The following is a 20,182-nucleotide window of genomic DNA, read 5'->3' as shown; positions in this document are numbered from 1 at the left end:
AGCATCCCAGACATTTTCCAAGGTCCTTGTTGCCTACAGACATGGCTGAAAGGCACAGCAGTGCTCAGTGACCTGTGTGCCTCCTGCCTGTCTCTTCTGCTGCCTCTTCTGGAAGTTTCTGGTTATTAACCACTTCACAATTCCTTTTCCTTTCTCCAGCAAGAATATAGCTATCACTTTAACACACATCTTCCCTTTAAAAAAATGTGGGGACAGAAAGGGGAATAGCATTTTATTAAATGTACATGACACTGAGGATACAAAAACACCAGCATGGGATGAATTTACTAATCAAATGCAGACTTGGTCTACATTGTAGTGTGACACTGGAAAGGAAATATCTCTTCAAAAGGTTTATTTTAACTCCAAAGGAAAATTAAGAGAGAGAATGTTGAAATACAGAGGAGTCCAGGGGGTGGCAGGGAGGGAAGCAAGAGAATAATTGATGCAAGTAGGGAAGCTGAGCCTCAGTGCAGTGGAGGGTCCATACTGTGTACAGAGGGCTTCAATCAAGTTGCTGTGCCTGGAGAGGCAAAGCAATGGGGAGAGCTGGGTGAAGCTCAGCCATTCTCTTCCTGCTCCCACTGGAGGAATTTTGGGCATTTTCCAGGGCAGATCCTTCGTTCCTTCCCCCAAATGCCAGCATGGAGCCCACCCTGCTAGGCTGTAATTGGGACAGCACAAGTGGTTTAAGGAGCTTCTCTTCCAGGTGTTCAGTTCTCACCCTGCTGAGCCCCTCTGTCTTGTTCTGACAGGCCTTCTTTAATCAAACCAGCGAATTGATCCGGCTTTATAATTTCCCAGGTTTATTTTTAAGCCTGGATCCACTCCCTGCTGCGGTTTCCAGCCTGCTCCCACAGACTGCTGGCACATGCCAGCCAGGAGGCTGCAGGGTGAGCTCAGTGCTGGGAACCATGGGGTGGGCACAGCCCTGTGAGCTGGCATGGCTGCTGCCCCCCCTCCCACACTCCCACTTCACACATAGAACCATAATTGTTTCTTCACAGGCTTTGGTGGGAAGTTGCAAATCTTATTGTTCGTCCTCGCTCTGCCTTTCATTATGGTGGCTGTTGGGTCCCCTCGTTGCTGTAATGAGAACCAAGAAAAACATACTCATTCAAAGGGAAATATGAAAATGCTCTTCAAATTCAGATGTGTGAAACACTCGAGCTAAAAGATATATGTGAAGTGCTGGTTTAAGGATGCTGCAGCAAAGGCAGCTTAGAACTTTTTTTTCCTCTTTCCATTATTCTCCAGAAGGATGAATTCTCACTTTTGTTTCCTGCAGAGTCTCTGAGCACTTAGAGCAGTGTTTCTGTATGCTGTGAAGTCAAAGGGAGCTATTTTCACTTTAAAACTTTATTTCTCGGAGTCTTTGTTTCTTGGACTCGTGAGACATGGGATTTGGGTAAGGGAACAGTTTTCACCCTATGTTTCTGTATGTCTTCAGGCAGAAAAGTCACAGGTTTACAAGTGGGAAAATTGACACAAAACTACATGGGGTAAATACATTAATTCCCTTTCCTCTTCAGAAGACTTTTCCAGACATTGTTGGTTGGTTGTTTAATTTCTCAGAAAGCTTTGCTAAATGCCACATGGCACATTACACTTGCCATGCAAGCCTCAGTCCCCCCAAAATGCTCACAGGCAGCTCTCCTGCTCCTTTGCTTTTGACACCACCAAAACACATTTCTCTCCAGCATCTTTGCACATGTGAATCGAACCCCCTGAAGATGGATGTGCTGAGGGCCTGTTGGACTGTTCTTGAGAGGAGATTTGTGTACACCACATTTTCAAAGGGGAGGGATTGCCTTCTGAAGAGGGCGGGGGGGTTCTGTGCATCACAGCAGGGCAACCCTGTATGGAAACCCCAACCCTTCTTGCTGGCTTCTTATAAGCTGCCCACAGAGCACAAACAATGCCAGACACATGGTGTATGGATTTGATTCTTTAAAAAGAAAAAAGTAATAAACCCCCTTCAAATTGTTATCACGGTTACATTTTTCAGTCACGGTTCCTGCAACAATTTCTCTTCCATCTTATTTATGAGAAACCAGTGACTTCTGTAAATGTAGATGGCTGAGTCCCAACTTCTTGAGGTTTGCTGGGAGAAAGAGCTTTCAACAAAGCTGCAGTGGCAATGGGCTGTCCCTCATACAGATTAATCAGGGAGGAAATCTGCCACACATCTGTCAGAGCAGGTTCCTCTCTCAGCCCCTGCAGGGCAGAGGGTTGATGGCATAGGGGTGGCTGGAACAACAAAAATGCCACTTCTCTGGCTGGGCTTCCTGCCCACAGGATCTTTCCATGCCCTTACCCTCCTGATGGCAAGGGCTGCCTGGGGGTGCCAGGGGCGAGGTGGGGGTTTGAGCAACGCTTTGGCTCAGACTCAGACCTGCACCCGACTGAGCTGTCACTGTTTGTGCCAGCAGAGCCAGGCCCTGTCCATGGCCACCCTCTGCTTCTGCTCCTTCTGCAGCCCCAGGGCTTGCAAAGCAGGCAAACCTCCCTGCACTCCTCCCCCTGGCTCTCAGCAACAGAGATGTGCCATAAGGGAGACGATTTCAAAGGGGTTTAATCAATCAGGGTGCCAAAGTACTTCATGCAGGAGAGTTGTGTGTAATGGGAAAGCCAGTTAATGAGGAGGATGTGTGCAGTGCTGAGCAGGGTCGGGTTTCACTGCTGGATGTGCAGGAGAGCAAACCTTGGCGCTGAGCAGAGGGTGACTTCACATCCCCGTGCAGCTCTTGAGGATGTTGAAACTCCAGCAGGTAGTTGGACTCGCAAAATGTTTTAAAACAAGGAGAAAGGCAGATCGTGTGTAACCGGCTGTCAGTCAGCAGAAGGACTCAGCCATGGCTTTTGAGTCTGTTTTGGTAAGGGAAGGTCAGGAAGGAGATTTGAACCACAAGTTGATTCAAAAATATTTTATTTTTTGTAAACAACTCCATCTGGAACTAGTAAACTTTCAAAGTCTGAGCCAGCCCCTCGCCACCTCCACACACCCCAGCCTGCCTGAAATGAGTCCAGCAGCAACCATTGATTTCCATTGCCTTACAGAGCTGGGATATGATCACATCACCTCTGGGCCAGAAGAGAATACAATCACTCACTCTGAGTCATTACATAAGCTAAAGTATGTGATTTATTAAACCACAAAAAATAGGCTGTACTAACACTGAGACTCTGACTGGAAACCACAGAAGGAGCGACATGCAGATTTAGGGCTGGGACTCCCTCCTTAACCCATCTTGTGGTGCTTGGGCATTGTGTGTGACCTGTGAAGTCACCCCTGCTTTGGAGACTCCCTGAAAGGCAACACACAGAGGCAAGGACAGCATTGGAGCCCCAGTGCTGACTTTTCTTGCTTTTGTGGGCTTGAGTTCTGTTTAGCAAAGTGATGATTTAATTCTCTTTTCTGGTTTGGTTGGATCCTGTTCTAGACTTCCTAGACTTGGCCCATTACCTTGGAATTCAAAAAAAGCAAATACGTAAAATGATAAATAATAGGAAACACTTGGAATTCTAAAATGTTTCAGTGAAATTTACAGGCAACTCTCCCAAAGAGTCTGTGTTTTATTTCTCATTTTCAGTCTCAGCGGAGCTATATGAGACACCACCTATTAATGAGTTCTTAGGGATTCCTTACTCTGTAGGTCACTGCACCAAGAACACACAAAGTTTCCAAAGTGCAAACAGCATCTTTGGTCTTCTCTGTCTACCTAAAACCTGTGTACTTCAGGCACTTTGCTGAGTGTGCTCAGGTTATCACCCTGTTTTTCTTATTCAGTCCCTAGGTCTGTGCTACTGGTTGTTGTTGGAGACAGGGTCAGTCCTGGAGCTGGGTGGAATCCTGCAGTGTGTGTGTTTAGGGTAGAAGGGGCTGCAGCAGAGGGTTTGTACTCACAGATGGTCAGAGCAACGCAAGGATGTTGCTGAGTGCAGCAATTGTTGGCTTCTGGTCCACGTTAGTGAGCATGAAACATTTGTTACAGACACTCAATGTTTCACAGCCCTTCCATTTCACTTAGACAAGCAGATTTCCACAAAGAAAACATCAAGGGTTTCCGTGTGTTGGAGTTAGAGCACAAAATCTGCCTGAGTAAGAGATGATGACCTAAGGGAAGGTGATCACTGGCTTACGATGTTGGCCATGGAAGTGACTCCAGCAGCTCAGAACGTCGTTCCAAACCTGAGCAGATCAGGGAGGTGTTCCCACTTCATCATGAGCCTGACACCCCTGGGAAAACTCATCTTGTAGTAGCTGTTGGCTTTGGTTTCCTTTGTTGAATACGAGGCTCTGAATAAGCAGCAGATATGATATTTAAGACTTGGGTAGAATTTGGGGGATGTAACAGCTGGTTTACCCATTCCTGTTCCTCACGTTTGGTTGTGCTGTATGGGACTGTTCTGGATGGAAAGGCAGTGTCCTTAGCCAGGCAGTACTGCCTATGCTTCAAGGAAAGGAATTACCCAGGACTCTGCCTGCATTACAAATGCTTTTGAGGTTAATCATCGTGTAGTTTCTTCTGGCACATCTGTACAGCATGTCCTGGAGACATTCTGAAATGGTCCCCATTGATGTACAGGGTTTAAAAACACCATTTCCATGAGACCAGTTTTCAGTAAGTCTGAGCTCATCACGCCCTGGGAGTGTGTTAGGTCTGGTGGATGAGACCTGGTGCCAAGAGGAGAGTCATCTTAGAAAGCTTCTCCTTTTGTGAGTGAAATGCCTGTGAGCTTGGCTTTGTGAGTGGCAGAGACACAGCAGATGAACAAGTCAGTGTTCATCTAATCCTTCCTTCATCTGATTAGTTTTTCCCCAAGTCCTGACACCTTCGTGTCACTAAATAAGAAGAGAAAAACGTCTTGTAATTTGCTGGGATTGGATGGGTGTGTGTCTGTTTTGTATGGGGCTTTTTTCTAGCTCAGGAACCTTGCCCTACAAAGCAAAACACCCAAACAATATTCTTAAATCACAGTGACCTCTGTCACCAAAAGACTGAAGATGCAGTTGCTGCAGCATCTTCCATTTCCATGGAGTCTGTAAAATATAAAACCAGAACAGTGTCAAAATTTAAAGTCTAAGTGGCAATCTCAGCCTGTCCATAAATGAATCCTTTGTAATCCCTGCCCCTTCATTTCCCTTTAATAAGGCTACATGGCATTCCAAACTCCACCCCATCTGCCATCTTCTAGGAACAGCACATTGCTCAGGATCTCCCACTCAGTTTGAATCAATGGGAACAGCAGAAGAGCCACAATAAGGTGCCAAAATGAACATGGTACAGCCAAGCCAGGGGCCAGACCATTACCAGCAGTGTGCACAGGGTGATCAGCCAATGGGCAGGTCGTTAGGAAGTCTAAAATTCCGGTGTGTGGGTGTGAGATTTTAGCCAAGTAGGTCTTTTCAGGTGGTCTGTGGGGACAAGCCCTTATGAGGGTTTGCAGAGAACCATCGGAATGGAGCCTCGCTCTGCCCCAGGGCTCTGGTCCCAAGAGCAGCAGATAAAAGAAATCACAAAGCAGAAAGAAATGAAGTAGTCAAGCAGCTCCTGACAGCTCCATTCCCCCACCCTTCCTGGCCATGGCAGGCACAGGCCTCTGGCTCCCCAAGAGCAGCATTTCAGACATGGCTGAGAGTGGGGCAGAGTGTGGAGAGGATCCCTCTGCAGCCTCCCAGCACCACCTGGAGGAAACCAGCTGTGCAAGGGGGTGTGATGGGGCATACTGAGGCATGGCAGGATTGGTGTCCTGGTGCAGAAGTCCTGGACAAATATGTCTCTGCACTGACACTGTGTCAGGAATAAACCTCCCCCCTGCAGTGCTGTCTCCACGTGGCTGCTGTGAGCTGGGGCAGCAGCTTTCTATTAAGGGTTCCAAAAAGTGTCTCCTGCAGAGAGAGGGCTGGCCAAAGGGTGGTGGGCACATACTGTCCCAGTTTTCAGCAGGCAGAGGTGATTCCTGGCCCCTGGAGGACCTTTCCCTCCTTCATCCCCACCACCTTTTATCTGGAGGTCCTCAGTGTCACCTGAGCCCTTTGGACAAACAGGGTTGCATTGTACATTGATTATTCCCAGGAAAGAGCACAACAGCTCCTTTGAAGTCATTACAACCTCCCATTTGAGGGCTCCTGGGCAGAGCACCTGGGCCTGACTCCTGTTCTGCCTGGTTTGCTGCTTCTGGGAGAACTGTCTGCATTTACATAAATACAAGAGCTGTGCTGGAGCAAAACCCTCAGTTTGTTTATTGTGCTCAGCCCTTGTCTGTTGTATTAATTGTGTGGCCTCTCCAGTTAGTAAAATGCATTGTAAAAACTATTCTTGGAAAAGAACTGGCTGCACATGGGAAGCAGTTACTTGAGCAGACATAAGTGCTTAATAGTTGTTAATGTTCTCCCTCCATGTACTCCGGAGCAGAAGTTTGTGTTTAGGATTTATAGCAAAAAGCTTTTGCAGGATTTATTAGTCTTTAAAAGACATCACTTGCTGCTACTTATCATTTGTCTATTTATTTATGTGTTTAAAGCAAAGAAGGGAGAAAAATCTCCACCTCTCTCTTTCTGTACCCTGGGCTGAGGCCCCACATGCCCAGTCCCATCCGGTGCAGAGATTTGCTATAAATGAGTAATAATAAAGCCCTGAAAATAGGCTTGATATTTTTAATGGAAATGCTGACTTGACCTTAGCTGGAGAGCCACGAAAGGTGCTGTTGTAATAAAGGAATGACTTCATCAGGAAATCCTCATTCAAACCTCCAAATATATAAATATAACCATTTATTCCATTGTGAATCAAATGATGCCATGTCCTGTAATTAGGGGCGCTGGCAGCCAAGTTGTATCATACCCTTATTTCCATCACAGCACATTAGTGGCTCAGCAACTTTGCTTTCTTGGTCACCTGTTTCAGCAAATGGCCTTGTTCCACAGCTGATCTGGTGGTGACAGAGCTTTTATTTATTCCCTCCACAGGGGAAGGGATTCCACTAATTGCCTCAGGCCAAGTGCTCTGGAATGGTTTTATGCACCCCAGGGCAGTTCCAGCACAATAAAAGAAAGTGGTGGAACAGCTGAATGAGTTCCTGATGTGCCGATGGCAGGTGAGCCTTCACCCATCCTGCAGCATTCCCAGGTGGAAAAACAGCGTCAGGAATGGGCTGTGCTGGCACCTGCTTTACAGAACTTAAAAATACAGCTCTGAGAGTATTAGTCAGTGGAACATGGCAAACAGATCCTGGTAACATCAGTGACAGAATCCAGGGGTGTCCCAGAGAACACGATTCAGTCTTACAAGAGCTGACCTTGGGGCTGACAAAGGCTTATCCCAAAGCAGCTGAGAAATCTTCTGAGAAGCAGATTTACTGGCTAAGTGAACGCTCACTGCCTGGTTGTGTGAATTCTTCAAGATGAGCACAAATATCTGGGATCCCTGTGCCACAATATTTTACATTAAAGGTAAATTTGTAGGGCTAAATCTTCAAGGCTGCTACCTCCCAGAGCAACATCAGAAATCTTGTTTCTTTCTCCTGTTTCTGGATTCTTACCCTTTATTTCCTTCCCCTGGGCCTAAACATGAGGCACTGCCTTGATTACTCATCAGCAAATGTGCTACAGGAGATGTCTTGAAGGAGGAGAGAACAAACCTCATTTAAAAGTCAGTTAATGGGAGAGTTTTTCCAGCCTTTGAAGTTGCCATACAAAGTCCTGGTTCAGTTTGCTCACCGTTTTTCCCCAATATCAAGGGAAAGGCATCTGTTCATGGTTTGGATTAGCACTAAATCCTGAAATCACACCAAGAGTGGTGGAGGAATGAAACTCAGTTGTAGTAGAAGGAGAAAGCTGTCTGTGTGCATATACTCCTAATTTCTCTCTCCCTGTTAAGGCTGTGAATAGCAGTGGCATTTGATGCTTTTCCTGCATAGAAAATGAGCTGTAAACTCCAGAAATTAGCTTTTCAATGATGCTGGAATGAACAGGCCTTGTGTGGGTGACACAGTCACAGTGGATTATCTGATCACGGCTAGGATCATACCTTAGGTGCAATTAGTACCCAGATAAGTACAGATTTCATGTGGGTTTCTCTGGTTCCATGAGCTGAATCCTTCCTGTGCTCACTCTGTGCCTGGTTCCCCTCTGTGCGGGGCTTTGCAGTGCCCTGGAGCAACAGGATAGGTCAGGATTTGTCCTTTGCTGTGCACATGGATGTGGGAGGATCCACTATTTGTGCACACTCTGTAAGTGTTGAAAGTCTCCTGAGGCCTCCAGTGGGCCCATTTGCCGTGGAACAGCGAGTGCCTCGGTTACAGGACACCGGGGAGGGGGTGCAGGCAGAGCCAAAGCCCATTCTCCTGCAGCATCTGGCCAGATGGGAGCCAGCTCCCCAGATCTGGGGAGGGCTGTGTTGGGGCTGTGTCACCTGGGCTGGGGACCAGTCACCAGGCAGCTTGGAGATGGGGAAGGTGCCAACAGAGCCCCTTCGCCCATTGCATGTTTTTCTCACTCTGTCACTAATTATTTTCAAAGCCCTTTTTTTCAGAAGTCCATGAATTTGTAATAGAATCATAGAATCATAGAATCAATTGGGTTGGAAAAGACCTCCAAGATCATCGAGTCCAACCCTTGGTCCAACTCCAGTCCCTTTACCAGATCATGGCACTCAGTGCCACAGCCAATCTGCGTTTAAAAATCTCTAGGGATGGGGAATCCACCCCCTCTCTGGGCAGCCCATTCCAATGCCTGATTCCTCTCTCTGTAAAGAATTTTTTTCTGATCTCCAACTTAAATTTCCCCTGGCAGAGCTTAAGCCCGTGCCCCCTTGTCCTATTGCTGAGTGCCTGGGAGAAGACACCAACCCCCACCTGGCTATAACTTCCCTTCAGGTAGTTCTAGACAGTGATGAGGTCACCTCTGAGCCTCCCCTTCTCCAGGCTAAACACCCCCAGCTCCCTCAGCCTCTCCCCATAGGGCTTGTGCTCCAGTCCCTTCACCAGCCTTGTTGCTCTTCTCTGGACTCGCTCCAGCACCTCCATATCCTTTCTGAACTGAGGGGCCCAGAACTGAACACAACACTCAAGGTGTGGCCTCACCAACGCAGAGTACAGGGGAAGGATCACTGCCCTGGTCCTGCTGGCCACGCTATTTTTGATCCAGGCCAGGATCCCATTGGCCTTCTTGGCCACCTGGGCACACTGTTGGCTCATGTTGAGCTTCCTGTCAATTAGTACTCCAAGGTCCCTTTCTGCCTGGCTGCTCTCCAGCCACTCTGTGCCCAGCCTGTAGCGCTGCAGGGGGTTGTTGTGGCCAAAGTGCAGGACCCGGCACTTGGCCTTATTGAACTTTTCATAGGAAGAATAATTTGAAGGGGGTTTGTGTTTCTAGAATTGTGGTGTCTCTGCAAGTGCCTTGTTAGGTTTGTTTCTGTCCAGCACTTACTTCTGTGGGTAATTCTGTAGCTGGAAAATGAACCTGACAGAGCTGTCCATGTTGCCCTGGAGCTAAACTGAAGTGATAGGCCTCAGTGATGCACTGGGTATTAGACAAAGCCTCTGAACCATTTTTAGCAATACTCAGACAGTATTTAATTTACCAAAGCATTTATTCTGCTCCACTCTTCTCATTCAGTTTTACATACTGCTGCAAATTAAATTAATTTATTGCTGAACTGAGGTCCTGGGCTGGCACATGGAACTAAATTACTTTCTGAGCTAAGCCATGGGAGAGTGGAGCTGGTGTGGAAGGAAGAGAGTAGAACGTGTCAGATGTTGATTTTTTCCTGCCACAGAATAAAATGAATTATTCAAGTGATTGCTAAGAAGAACAAAGGTTATTTAATTTTGAGATGTAAAACAAGATGAGCATTGCAAAACGTCACCTGCAGAGCATGTGGGGGTCTGGGTCAGCCTTCATAGGTACTGTGGGCTCCTCTGTCTCCAGCAAAAGGCTGTAGAGATTTATTTTTTCTTTCAAAACCAGAAACTATGGGATATCTGGAGATAGAAAAGAAAGCTGAGCACTACACTTGCCTTCTGACGTAAGTAACGGGATGACGACATCGGTTCATCCCTCAGCAATGTGGAGCTCTGTAGCCAGCAAAGTAATGCGTAAATATTGCTATTAGGTTGGAATTTCTGCATCACTGCCTTTTGCAATGGCTGCTTCGTGTTTGTATTCTCTCTGAGCCACCAATATTTCATGTCAATTTATATGTATAAATGTTTCCTGAAAGCAAATGCCAAAATCACATGCAGAAATGTGTGTTGTAGACCAGACTGTGAATTTAGATGCATTTGCAGGAAGCTGGAAAAGCTCAGACACTCCTCCAGTCACAGCACAGGGATTTTTTTTTTCTTAGTGCAAGCAAAATGCAAATTCAGATTTTATCAGTGGGAATTTTCTGTGTGAAGATGCTGGTTTTGCTGCAGTCTTTCTACCCCTTGTGTGCCTTGATTCTAATTATTTTCCAAATCCATTATGATGCCCTGAGTACCTCTTACAGCAAAGGATGAGAACCCATAAAACAGTCTTTTATTCCTCTTCCACTGAGTGGATGCTGAGGATCAAGATACTTTAATCAGTCTCTGCCATTGTGTCCTTCCCACATTTCAGCCTGTCTTGAAATCACAAAAAATGTTCTTTGCAAATGTATCATCTCTTCTATAAAAAAAAGGCAGTGGTTTATAGAGCTTTCTATCTAAAATTGTTGAAGAGAACTTTAACAAGGTCTAGTAAATCTGGATGAATGGGAAATCATCTATGAACATGGAACCAAATAAAACCTGCTCGCCAAAATTCCTGACTGATGTAAATCAGAAGTCTCTGGAGTAGCGTTGCTTTCCAACAGCTCATGTCTATCCCTGTGCAGTCACTTCAATCCTTGTGTGACTCGTGTAATTTAATCTCTGTGAATGTTCAAGCAAATGAATTTTGTCCAGAAGGAAGTTGGCCAAAAAGTAAAAATCACACAGCTATTTTCAAGTATCTTTTAATGAGAAATCGGTGCAGCTGTCTTGAAATCACTTTGATTTTCTCTCCCTTCTCTTGTCTCCAATCAGAGCACAAATTATGGGACTTAGTCCAAAATCTCACAAGTTACTCACAGAAAAGTCACTGTTTGAAAGACATTTATTGCCAAAGTGTCGTCAACTGCTTCCCAATGTATGGATATGAACATATTGCTGGACAATTCATAAGGATATAGGGATAATATATAGATGGATAATAATAAGGGTAAAGGGCTTTGATGGTACCCTGTGATAAGCAGGTCTTAAGCTTTCTCTTTAGGCAGAGTTTGTCTTGGCAGAAGTTGTGTGTTGTAGCAGGGTGGGGTGAGTCCCAGCCTGGCTGGCTGCCATTCCCGGGAGGAATGGGCTCTCCTGGGAGTGATGTGACACCGATGTTGGTACCTTCACTGCACCTCAGTTCTCTTTTGGTAGTTACTCAAGGTTTAATTTAGGTTTTGCTCCTTCCTGAGCTCATGATGTCCTTCCCATTCAGCCTGGGGGTGTGAGCAGGAGCTCCCTCAGTGCAGCAGCCCAAATTCCAGCTCCTCTGTAGGGTCCAGCTTGGGCTGGAATGCTCTGCAGGCTCACACTGATGGAATTGTCAAAAGAGAGGGAGGGAAAAAAGGAGTTATTCCTCAAATGAGCTGTGAAATATTTGCTGCAGAAGCCAATAAAGGTGCTTGTTCTCCGAAGTGAAAACTGAAGTGGATGCAAGCCCAGATGGCCAAAGCAAAGGCCGGGGCAATGTCAGATGTGCTGCTTCTGCTCCCCGTGTCCCCGGGCTGTCCCAGCCCACGCTTGTGTGTACAGTGACATCTAGTGACAGAGGGGATGGCGCTGGAGCCGGGGCCACTGCCCGGCACAGCCACAGCACTGCCAGCCTCGGCTTTGGCACTTCCTGCGACTGGGGTGGGGTGTTTCCAAAGGCACAGCAATTCCTGCCTCGCCAGGTTGATGTTTAACCCTCTGGCAGCTGCCTGCAATAGAGACACAAACTCTACAGCCTTGCCTTAGCGGTGCAAAAGGTGTTTTATTCCAGGTACCATTTGTGCCAGCATTTGTTGGGCCTTTTTTTTTTATCTTCCCCCAAAAGTTGTTTCTATGGTTCCTTTACCCCTGGCAGGTGGGTAACTAGACACAGAGACTATTGTTTCAGTTATCATGCAACTGAAAGGAAGTATTTCCAAAAGTAGGAAACCTTTTTAATAGTCCTTAAAAAAATCAATGCTTTTAAAGCATGAATGTTTGAAATCAAAAATTAAACCACAGTTTTTTTCATATTTATATTCTTTATTTCCTTAATTGTGGCTGGAGCACCTCTGCATTTTGGGGTGGGTACCTCTCTGCATCAGATTAAATAAATGGCACATAATTTTGGCCTCAGTAGATGCTTTTCACATGGTTACTTTCACCATGCAAACATCTCATATTCCATAAAGGCTTCCTAACTGAGCCAGGTCTGGGGTGCACTGGAGAATGGCCCTCACCCTGGGAACATAATTAAAAAAGGAAATGTAAAGAACAAAACCCAAACATAAAAAAACGCAGTGGGATCCTTTGAGAGGGTGTTTCTTTTCTCAGTGCAGCCACCCTGGGGTTTCGTGGCAGCCTGACTGAGATCAGAGCTTCCCCTTCATTTCAAGATACATATGGGTGGGTTTCAAGCCTTATTTCTCCCATGCCAAGTGGGAGATACGAGGCTGCCAAGCCTCCACCCCTCAAATCAGAGATCCCCTATTGTCTTGAATGTGAAAATCCTGGCTAATTTTAACTTAGAGTGAAAATTTATTGGCTTGTATAAACAATGGAAAGTGGAGGCCCCCAGAAGAAAATGGCTTGAGAACATCATTTATTTTAGGTCTAAACGTAGTTGCACTGAGTTTCATGGGATCATTTAACTGTTTAAAGTGAAGTACATGGTCAAGTGTTTTCTTGCATCAGAGCCAGAAGTCCCCAAAATCCCATGGTTAGGACACTTGTTGACCAGTGCCACTGGTTTTGTCAGCAGAGAATGAATTCATGAACAGAAGGCAGAGTTTAAAACTCAGTGTAGTTATTCACACACATTTCATTAATTTCTCCTGAAGGCACAAATTGAGAGGGATGTGTTTTTCTCTCCATGCACTTGAAGTGCTGCTTTAAGCTCTTGGCTCTACATGATTGATTTCATTAAAAGCAAGTAAAATGTAGCTTAGCAAAATTGTTTCTTAATTATTAAAGCAATTAGAGGGATCTAACAAAGATCTTATTCCCACTAGGCTAAGCCTGCACATAAAGCCTCCCTTTCAGCTTCTTATTTCAGCTGTTCCATGTTCTTATAAAACGCCTCCTAATCACCCTGTAAGCCCAGGCAAACACAACAAGGGTGAAGTGCCATCAGCAGAAGGTATTGAACCCCCACCTAGTTAGGCCAGGGATGTGTTCCTGCAGTCCCTAAAGACTGGTATTAGCACAGAAAAGGCTTTTCTTCCCCACACACAGGAGGTCTGGAGAGGCAATGGATCCAGGTGAAAGCTACTCAGTGATACCAACCAAGATGCATTTTTAGCCACATCACTTTCTGGCTGTACCAGGTTGATGCAGGAGAGCCAAAGTCCATCTGGAAGATATAATCCCTCCTTTTATTGTCTGCCTGTTCTTTTCTTGGCTAAAAGCATCCCACTGCAAGGATTCACGCAAGGGTCAGCACTTGTTTTGCCTTGAAGGCTTTGCAGGGAAACCACACTGGCCACCTCTACCTCAGCCAAGAAATGTTTTCTGATCTGCTTCGTGCTCTCTTTCGAGGAGTATTTCCTAACAGCCAGAATCCACCTTGTCTCCTTTGCTCATCCACTGGTTTAGGAGCTCTCCTCAGTAAGGGCATCCAACCCACCTGCTCTGCCACAGCAGCACTTGGCCAGACACAGGGGGGCTGTGGAGCTGCTGCAGTTGTGATAAAGCCCCCAGCGGGTCCTGTAAAACTAATGGGGTCAGGAGAGCGTCGCCCTCCGCAGGTCCCGCCGTTCCCAGAGTTGTCATTTGGTTCTGGTTAAGTGTTGGGCTCACACTGGAGCTGGTGCTGGGGTTCAGTCACTGAAATGGACCTGTGATTAATAATTGCTACAATATAAGATGTGTAAAGTTTTACCACTGCATCCTACAGGGCTTGTAACAAGAATGACCAGTTTAAAGCCGAAGCCAGGAATGTGGTAATGAGTGTGTATAATAGAAATGTTAATTAAAACACTCTAAGGAGAGGGAAGGGAGGGGAGGGCTCCCACGTTATCATGTGATATTGCTGTGCCCATTCACAGGAAAAAAAGTGGTTGTGCTTCAGCTAAAGCCATGGCTCTGAGGAGGTTTAAAATCCATCTTGAATGCTCCCAGCCTGATGAGCTTCCAGTATGTCCCTGCAGATAAGTCTGAGAGACACATCACACTGTGAAATCAGCCCCAACTCACTAGGAGGGGGCAATTAGACCAACTCACAAGCTGAGATGCAAGAACAGCTCAAGAGGATGGTGATTGTTCAAGATTAAATAATGCATGTGGTTCTTTTCTAACTTGGTCCTGTTATTTCAGTTGCATTGTTTCTAAATGAGTAATTATTTTATACCTAAGACTTTTCCAGCCAAAGCAGCAACTTTGAGTGGTCTGGCTAACACAGGGCACTGTTGTGGCCCTTTCAGCCCTGGGGGAGCACATGGTACACTCAGGACCCAACATCCTCCTGCAGGTCCCAGAAACGTGTTGGATTCACCTCCCTGAGCTGCACTGGGAGCTGAGGAGTTCTGTGTAAGGATCACCACAAAAGTGGGATGTCGGTGTCTGATGCTCACCAGGAAAGCCCTGTGGGTTGTAGGGGCAGTGCCCTGAGCCCAGGGAGCCTGGAGACCCTGGTAAATGCTGCCATCATTCCCTTACTCCTGTGTGACCCTGGCAGGAGACTTTGAGGAAAGGAAAAAATGACTCCAGCCACTAGGCAAGGCCAGAATCCATCACCAAAATTCTTAATAACCTGTAGAGATGCAAAGTGTCTTCCAAGACTGAAGGGCATGAGAGAGTCTCCTGTTTGAATGAAGAGATCACCTCTGAACTTTAGTTGCCAGAATTCAAAGAATTCCAGGCCTTTTCAAACATGTGTCTCCCACTGGAGAGCTGCCCACACCAGAGAGTGGAGGTGCTTGGAAAATCACTGACGTTGAGGTTTCATTTGAAGTATGTACTGAATTTTTCTTTTTACTTTCTTTTTTCCCGCCCTCTCTACTACTTATTTATTTAATTTTGTGCTTTTTCCTGAGGGAAAATAACTTCCTATGACCACAGTTAATAATCATGCTTTCTTATAAGTGAGCTCTGGGATACTTTAGCTTAGCATTGCTGCAGTTTATTTAAACCTGATTTAAATCCCAGCTCAAACCTACTTAAGACCAAATCCTCTCAGACCTACAGTCCAACATCCACCTGTACATGACAGATGTGTTTTCTTCTTCACACAACAGGCACTGATTTCACAAATTTCTGAAACAGGACTTAATTTAACATATGTGCTAATAACAACCACTTGCAGTGGATTTCAATATGTGCTTAAAGTTAACTGTGTAGTTAAATGCTTGGCTGAATCATGGCCTGTATAAATTATTCACTTAATTATTCTCCAGTTAAAACTGTTCTTAAGTTGCTTGCAGTTGTGTCTGAAAGTGAGTGCTGTGAATCCAAACCTTCCAGAGAACTGACTGAGCCAGTTTGTAGCATTTATCTCCTGCCTCTCCCTGTAACATCTGGGTTGGCTTCTGGTAATATCATCCCAAACAAGGGTGAGAAACTTGAAGAATTAAATTAAGGGGGAGTTATAGATGTTTCCTGGACTGTAATTCATTGCCAGATGGTGACTCATGTTGGTGAGAGACAACAACAATAGTAATTATGGAGACATCCCAAGCCAGGAATTAAAATCTCTCCAACCAGGTTTGCATTCACAGATGAGCCTTTGCTCAGTGATCTGGAGTAGAAGGTGGGCTGCTCAACAGGGAGAGCAGAAAGTATTTCAGAATTCTTCCTGAGAAGGGGAGCATTTCAGGGTGCATGAAATACATTTCTCCTGCACCCCAAAACAACACAATGGCACATAAGACTCATAGCTCAGATTATTGTTCTCTTTCCCCCAGCAGGATTTTGTAAATGAGTAATCCAGAGGAACCTGGAATAAATATTTATCCCAGGATAAATACTGTTCATGTCGTTCTTCTTGGGGAATAAAACTTCTCCTGTTTTCTGCTTGTGTTTACTGATTATATGTCAGAGTAGTGAACCTGATTGAAAGTGCATAACCCAAATCCCACAGATACAAAGACATTCAAACCAGGTTTATGTCAAATTACTTTAAATCAGTTTTTATTCCCTGCCCTGTAACCACTTCATTTCCCAGGGAATCATGGAACAGTTCAGTTCAGCTGGAGCACAGGTGAGATGGTTATAGTGTTCACTATTTGTTTTTATTGTATTGCTACCAAATATATATTTTGTATTCTTCAAAACATGTGTTTTATGTTCAGTTTTACTCTAAAATGGTGAACTCTTGTCATCTTTACATCTCCTTTGCAGCAGCAGTGGCTGCCAGGACCATTGGGGTTCCTTCCCACTCAGGTTGTGGTGCTGCTCAGGGTCAGAGGCAGCCCAAGTGAGGGGTACAGAGGGGCTGGTTATTGTTCTGCATCACAAGTTCCTTCTCAAAAATGAGGAAACTGCATTGCATTAAAGTTTCATCTTGTTTTGGCAGAGGCCAAGGCTCCAGATAAGCAGCAGGAGAACAGGGAACAGGCAAGCTGGGGCCTGTAACACAGAGGGGTTTCCTCTTAATTTCCCACTCTGCTGGTCTTGCAGTAATTGCACACTGATTTATCTTCAGGGTGGAGAATGTGCATGTGCCTTCTTTATACAGCTACTAAACCTTGGCCAAAGATCTTAATTAGGCCTTCATTTGGCCTTGAAGGTCTGGAAATTAACTTTAGGTTGCCCTTGCCTTAAAACTCAGGTTGTTATGTCAGTGATTTCTCTCAGTTTATCACCATTTTTGCAGTATTTCAGCTTTCTTTGCTCTGTGCACAGGTGTGTGTGTAGGATGATGATCACGGTCCAGTTCAAGTCTGTGCTAGATTTGACTCAAAGAGTAACATTTTAGCTTAGTTTAAGAAGGAAAAAAATCAGTTCCCATCACAACTGAGGAAAATAGGACACCAATGGAAGTGAAGTGTTGCTAAGATGAAGACAGCTGACTGCAGTTACTTTTTTTTAACAGCAGAATTTAGTGAGCTGTATAAAGATAAAAGTACATAATTCAATATTCTTCTCCTTTCACAAGTTGGAACCAAGTACTTTTCAATTCTACGTTATAAATTGTATTTCTCACTCCATGCCCTGTCAGTCCATTAACTGGAGTGAATGGAAAAGAGAACAACCAGGCAAAAATTGGCACTGGTGGAATTTTATCACCAGATGTCCAGAATGATCTTGTACAAGTTGTTCTCTGGCTTCGCTGAAATCTCTTCTGCACATTTCAACATGATATCCTGGGATTTGCAAAGGTGTCATATCACAAAAGGAAAAGGAAAAGTTAATTAAAAAGAGATCACCTCTACCAGGACTGGGTTAAGGCTGACATTTTTGTGGTCTGGATTCCAGGTGATAAACCTTTGCACTTTACATAATTTCAGTGATGTTACAAACTGTCACCTCTTCCCAACCTCTACATGCCAACAAGTTTGATAAGCATCACATTTCAAGCTTTAACAGTGTGTTACTCTTTAAACTCAGTGCTTTGACTGAAGTCTTCTGGAGCTTTGCATTGGGATAGACTGGTTGTGATTTGAATAATGTGAATATATAAGTGGCCAAGCCTGAATTTCTTCCTTCCATCTGTTTTGCTGGCATTGTCACCAGTCATTTGTTGTTATATTCAATTTCCCTACATGGAAAGATTTGGACTAGTCCTGTGTCCTTAATATTAGTGCAGATATGGAAAAGGATGGCTCAGTATGAAGTTGCTGAAAAGTTCCTGAGTTCTGATCCTGGCTAGAGCAAGGAGTGCTGGACAGCTTTGGACAATTAATCTAAAACTATTTTATTCTCTCCTTAAACAAACAACCTCTTTTAATAATATAGGTCTAATTACAAAATTAGGTGTGAATTCTGGAACAGAAAAGTTGAGTTTCTCATCTGTAAAACATAGCCAGTCATAGTGATCAATAACAGCAGCACAAGAATTCAGACTCTCCTGTACAGGTAATTTAATGTACACAGTAACAAACCTGTGAAGTGTATCTGCCTTGGTGTTGGCCTTGCTTACTGGAACCTGTAATTTTGTCAGCTGATTGTTCAGATCCACAAATGTGACATCTCACTGCTACTGACCTGCTGGAGAAAATTTAGAACTCCTGTTAACACCCTGCCCCCAGTAATGCAAGGATTGGAAGTACCCTAAGAGCATTTAACTTAGGGTTTGGAATTTTATTGATAAATTCCCCACATTTTAGTAGTAAGGTGTATTTAAATTGAAATGTTTTAACTAAGAATAAAATTTCAAAGCACAGTGGGTTTGGATTTGAGGGCAGTCCCTACTGCAGTAATGGTGTTGCACATCATTACTGAACTACGTCATAAGCCAAAGGAGCCTCAAAAAAGGCTCAGAACATTTCACAGCAAGTTATTGCAGTAGAAGGTGGGTCAGGGTCGATGCATTGCCTGTGCTGTGTAGAAGTGTTGGCTGTGAGGGAGGGTTAAAGCTCTGGTTTAGCTCCTGTGGAGCTTTAGGTTGTGGCTCACCTGCTCCAGGGAGGTGTTTGAGAGGAGAATGATGAGAAATTAGGACATGCCAGGGCCCACTGGCATTTAAGTGGCAACTGAACTTACCTTTGATGATGCCTCTGTGATGGTGGAAAGGCAGGAGAGAGAGGCTTTTAGGACCTTCACAAAAATTTAAAAGGCAAGTAGGAAAACTACTTGGGCATCACTCAAATTATAACAGGGAGAAGCAGAAGAAAGTTAAAAAATAGTGAAAAGGAAACAGATTGCAAGTCACAGAAGAATTTTTGGCTGTGGCACAAGTAGCCAACACAGAGGATGAGGAGCTTAGTTAATAATTCCTGATGCTTCCTTTCCAGAGTATTTACACTGGCACTTTTGGGTGTTGCATACAAGCCAAACTCCACTGTGACAAATTTCTATCCTTGGACCTGGAAGAGCTTTAGTGAATAATGTCCCTGTCTGAGCACTGTGATGTTGTGGCTGTCAGCAGCCAGGCTGTTGGTTTTTCTCTCATCTGGCTGAACTTCAGCTCATGTGGAGGAATGATTTGGTCTTTCCTGCTCTCTCTATATTTGGTTTGCCATTTGGCAAATCAAGTGCAGGTGGCAGCTCACAAGTGGAGATATGTACATCCATTCTGAGTGTTTCCTTCAAGTTGTTTCACATTTTAATAATTTTGTCTTCAGCATTCTGTCTCTCCACCTGTCCTTGAGGTGTGCAAGTTATTGCCATTTCCCTGCCTGCCATGGGCTTACGGAGCAGATTTTTCTGTCTTCAGTGACGTGCAAACAGTTTCAGATTCTCCCCCAGGCCCCTGTGAGGCACATGTGAAACAGGGACTCTCTGGATGGATTTGAGCAGGTACATCCACATGCACACAGAGCAGCAGCTTCTGGCCACTTGTGCCGTGGTTGGTGCCAGTTCTCAGGGCTGCATGGCACCAGGACAGCAAAGGCTTCTCAAAGCAGCAGCACCAGAGGCTGGGGCATGGCCAGGACACCAGGGAATGGGGCAGGTTCACTGTGTTGCCTCAAGAACTCCAACAAATAAGGAATGGGCTGAGAACAGGAGTGGAAGGTGAAACCAGCACTGCCCTTCAGTGTGGGGTGACTGCACCTTGCAGGCCAAGAGCCAAACCCAGGCACTGCATCTCACTGAAGTACTTTGGTGTAGTCATGGAGTGCTTCATTAAACTGTGAACATCTGCTTCTTAGCAGGGTAGGAGAAATAAGCAACTTCATAAAATACTTTTCACAGGAAGATGGGAAAGGCCCACTAAAGTTTCTTCTTTCCTGCTGGAGCCTCCAGCAACTCTCACACATGATGCTGTTTTATGTTCCATTCCTAATAAAAGTCTGGCAGCTCAACCTCCTCACGAGATGCAACCTGAACCTGTAAA

This window comes from Pithys albifrons, chromosome 2, assembly GCF_047495875.1.
Source record: "Pithys albifrons albifrons isolate INPA30051 chromosome 2, PitAlb_v1, whole genome shotgun sequence".
Lineage (NCBI taxonomy): Eukaryota > Metazoa > Chordata > Aves > Passeriformes > Thamnophilidae > Pithys > Pithys albifrons.
The sequence above is the reverse complement of the archived record's forward strand: the minus strand, read 5'-3'. Positions refer to the sequence as shown.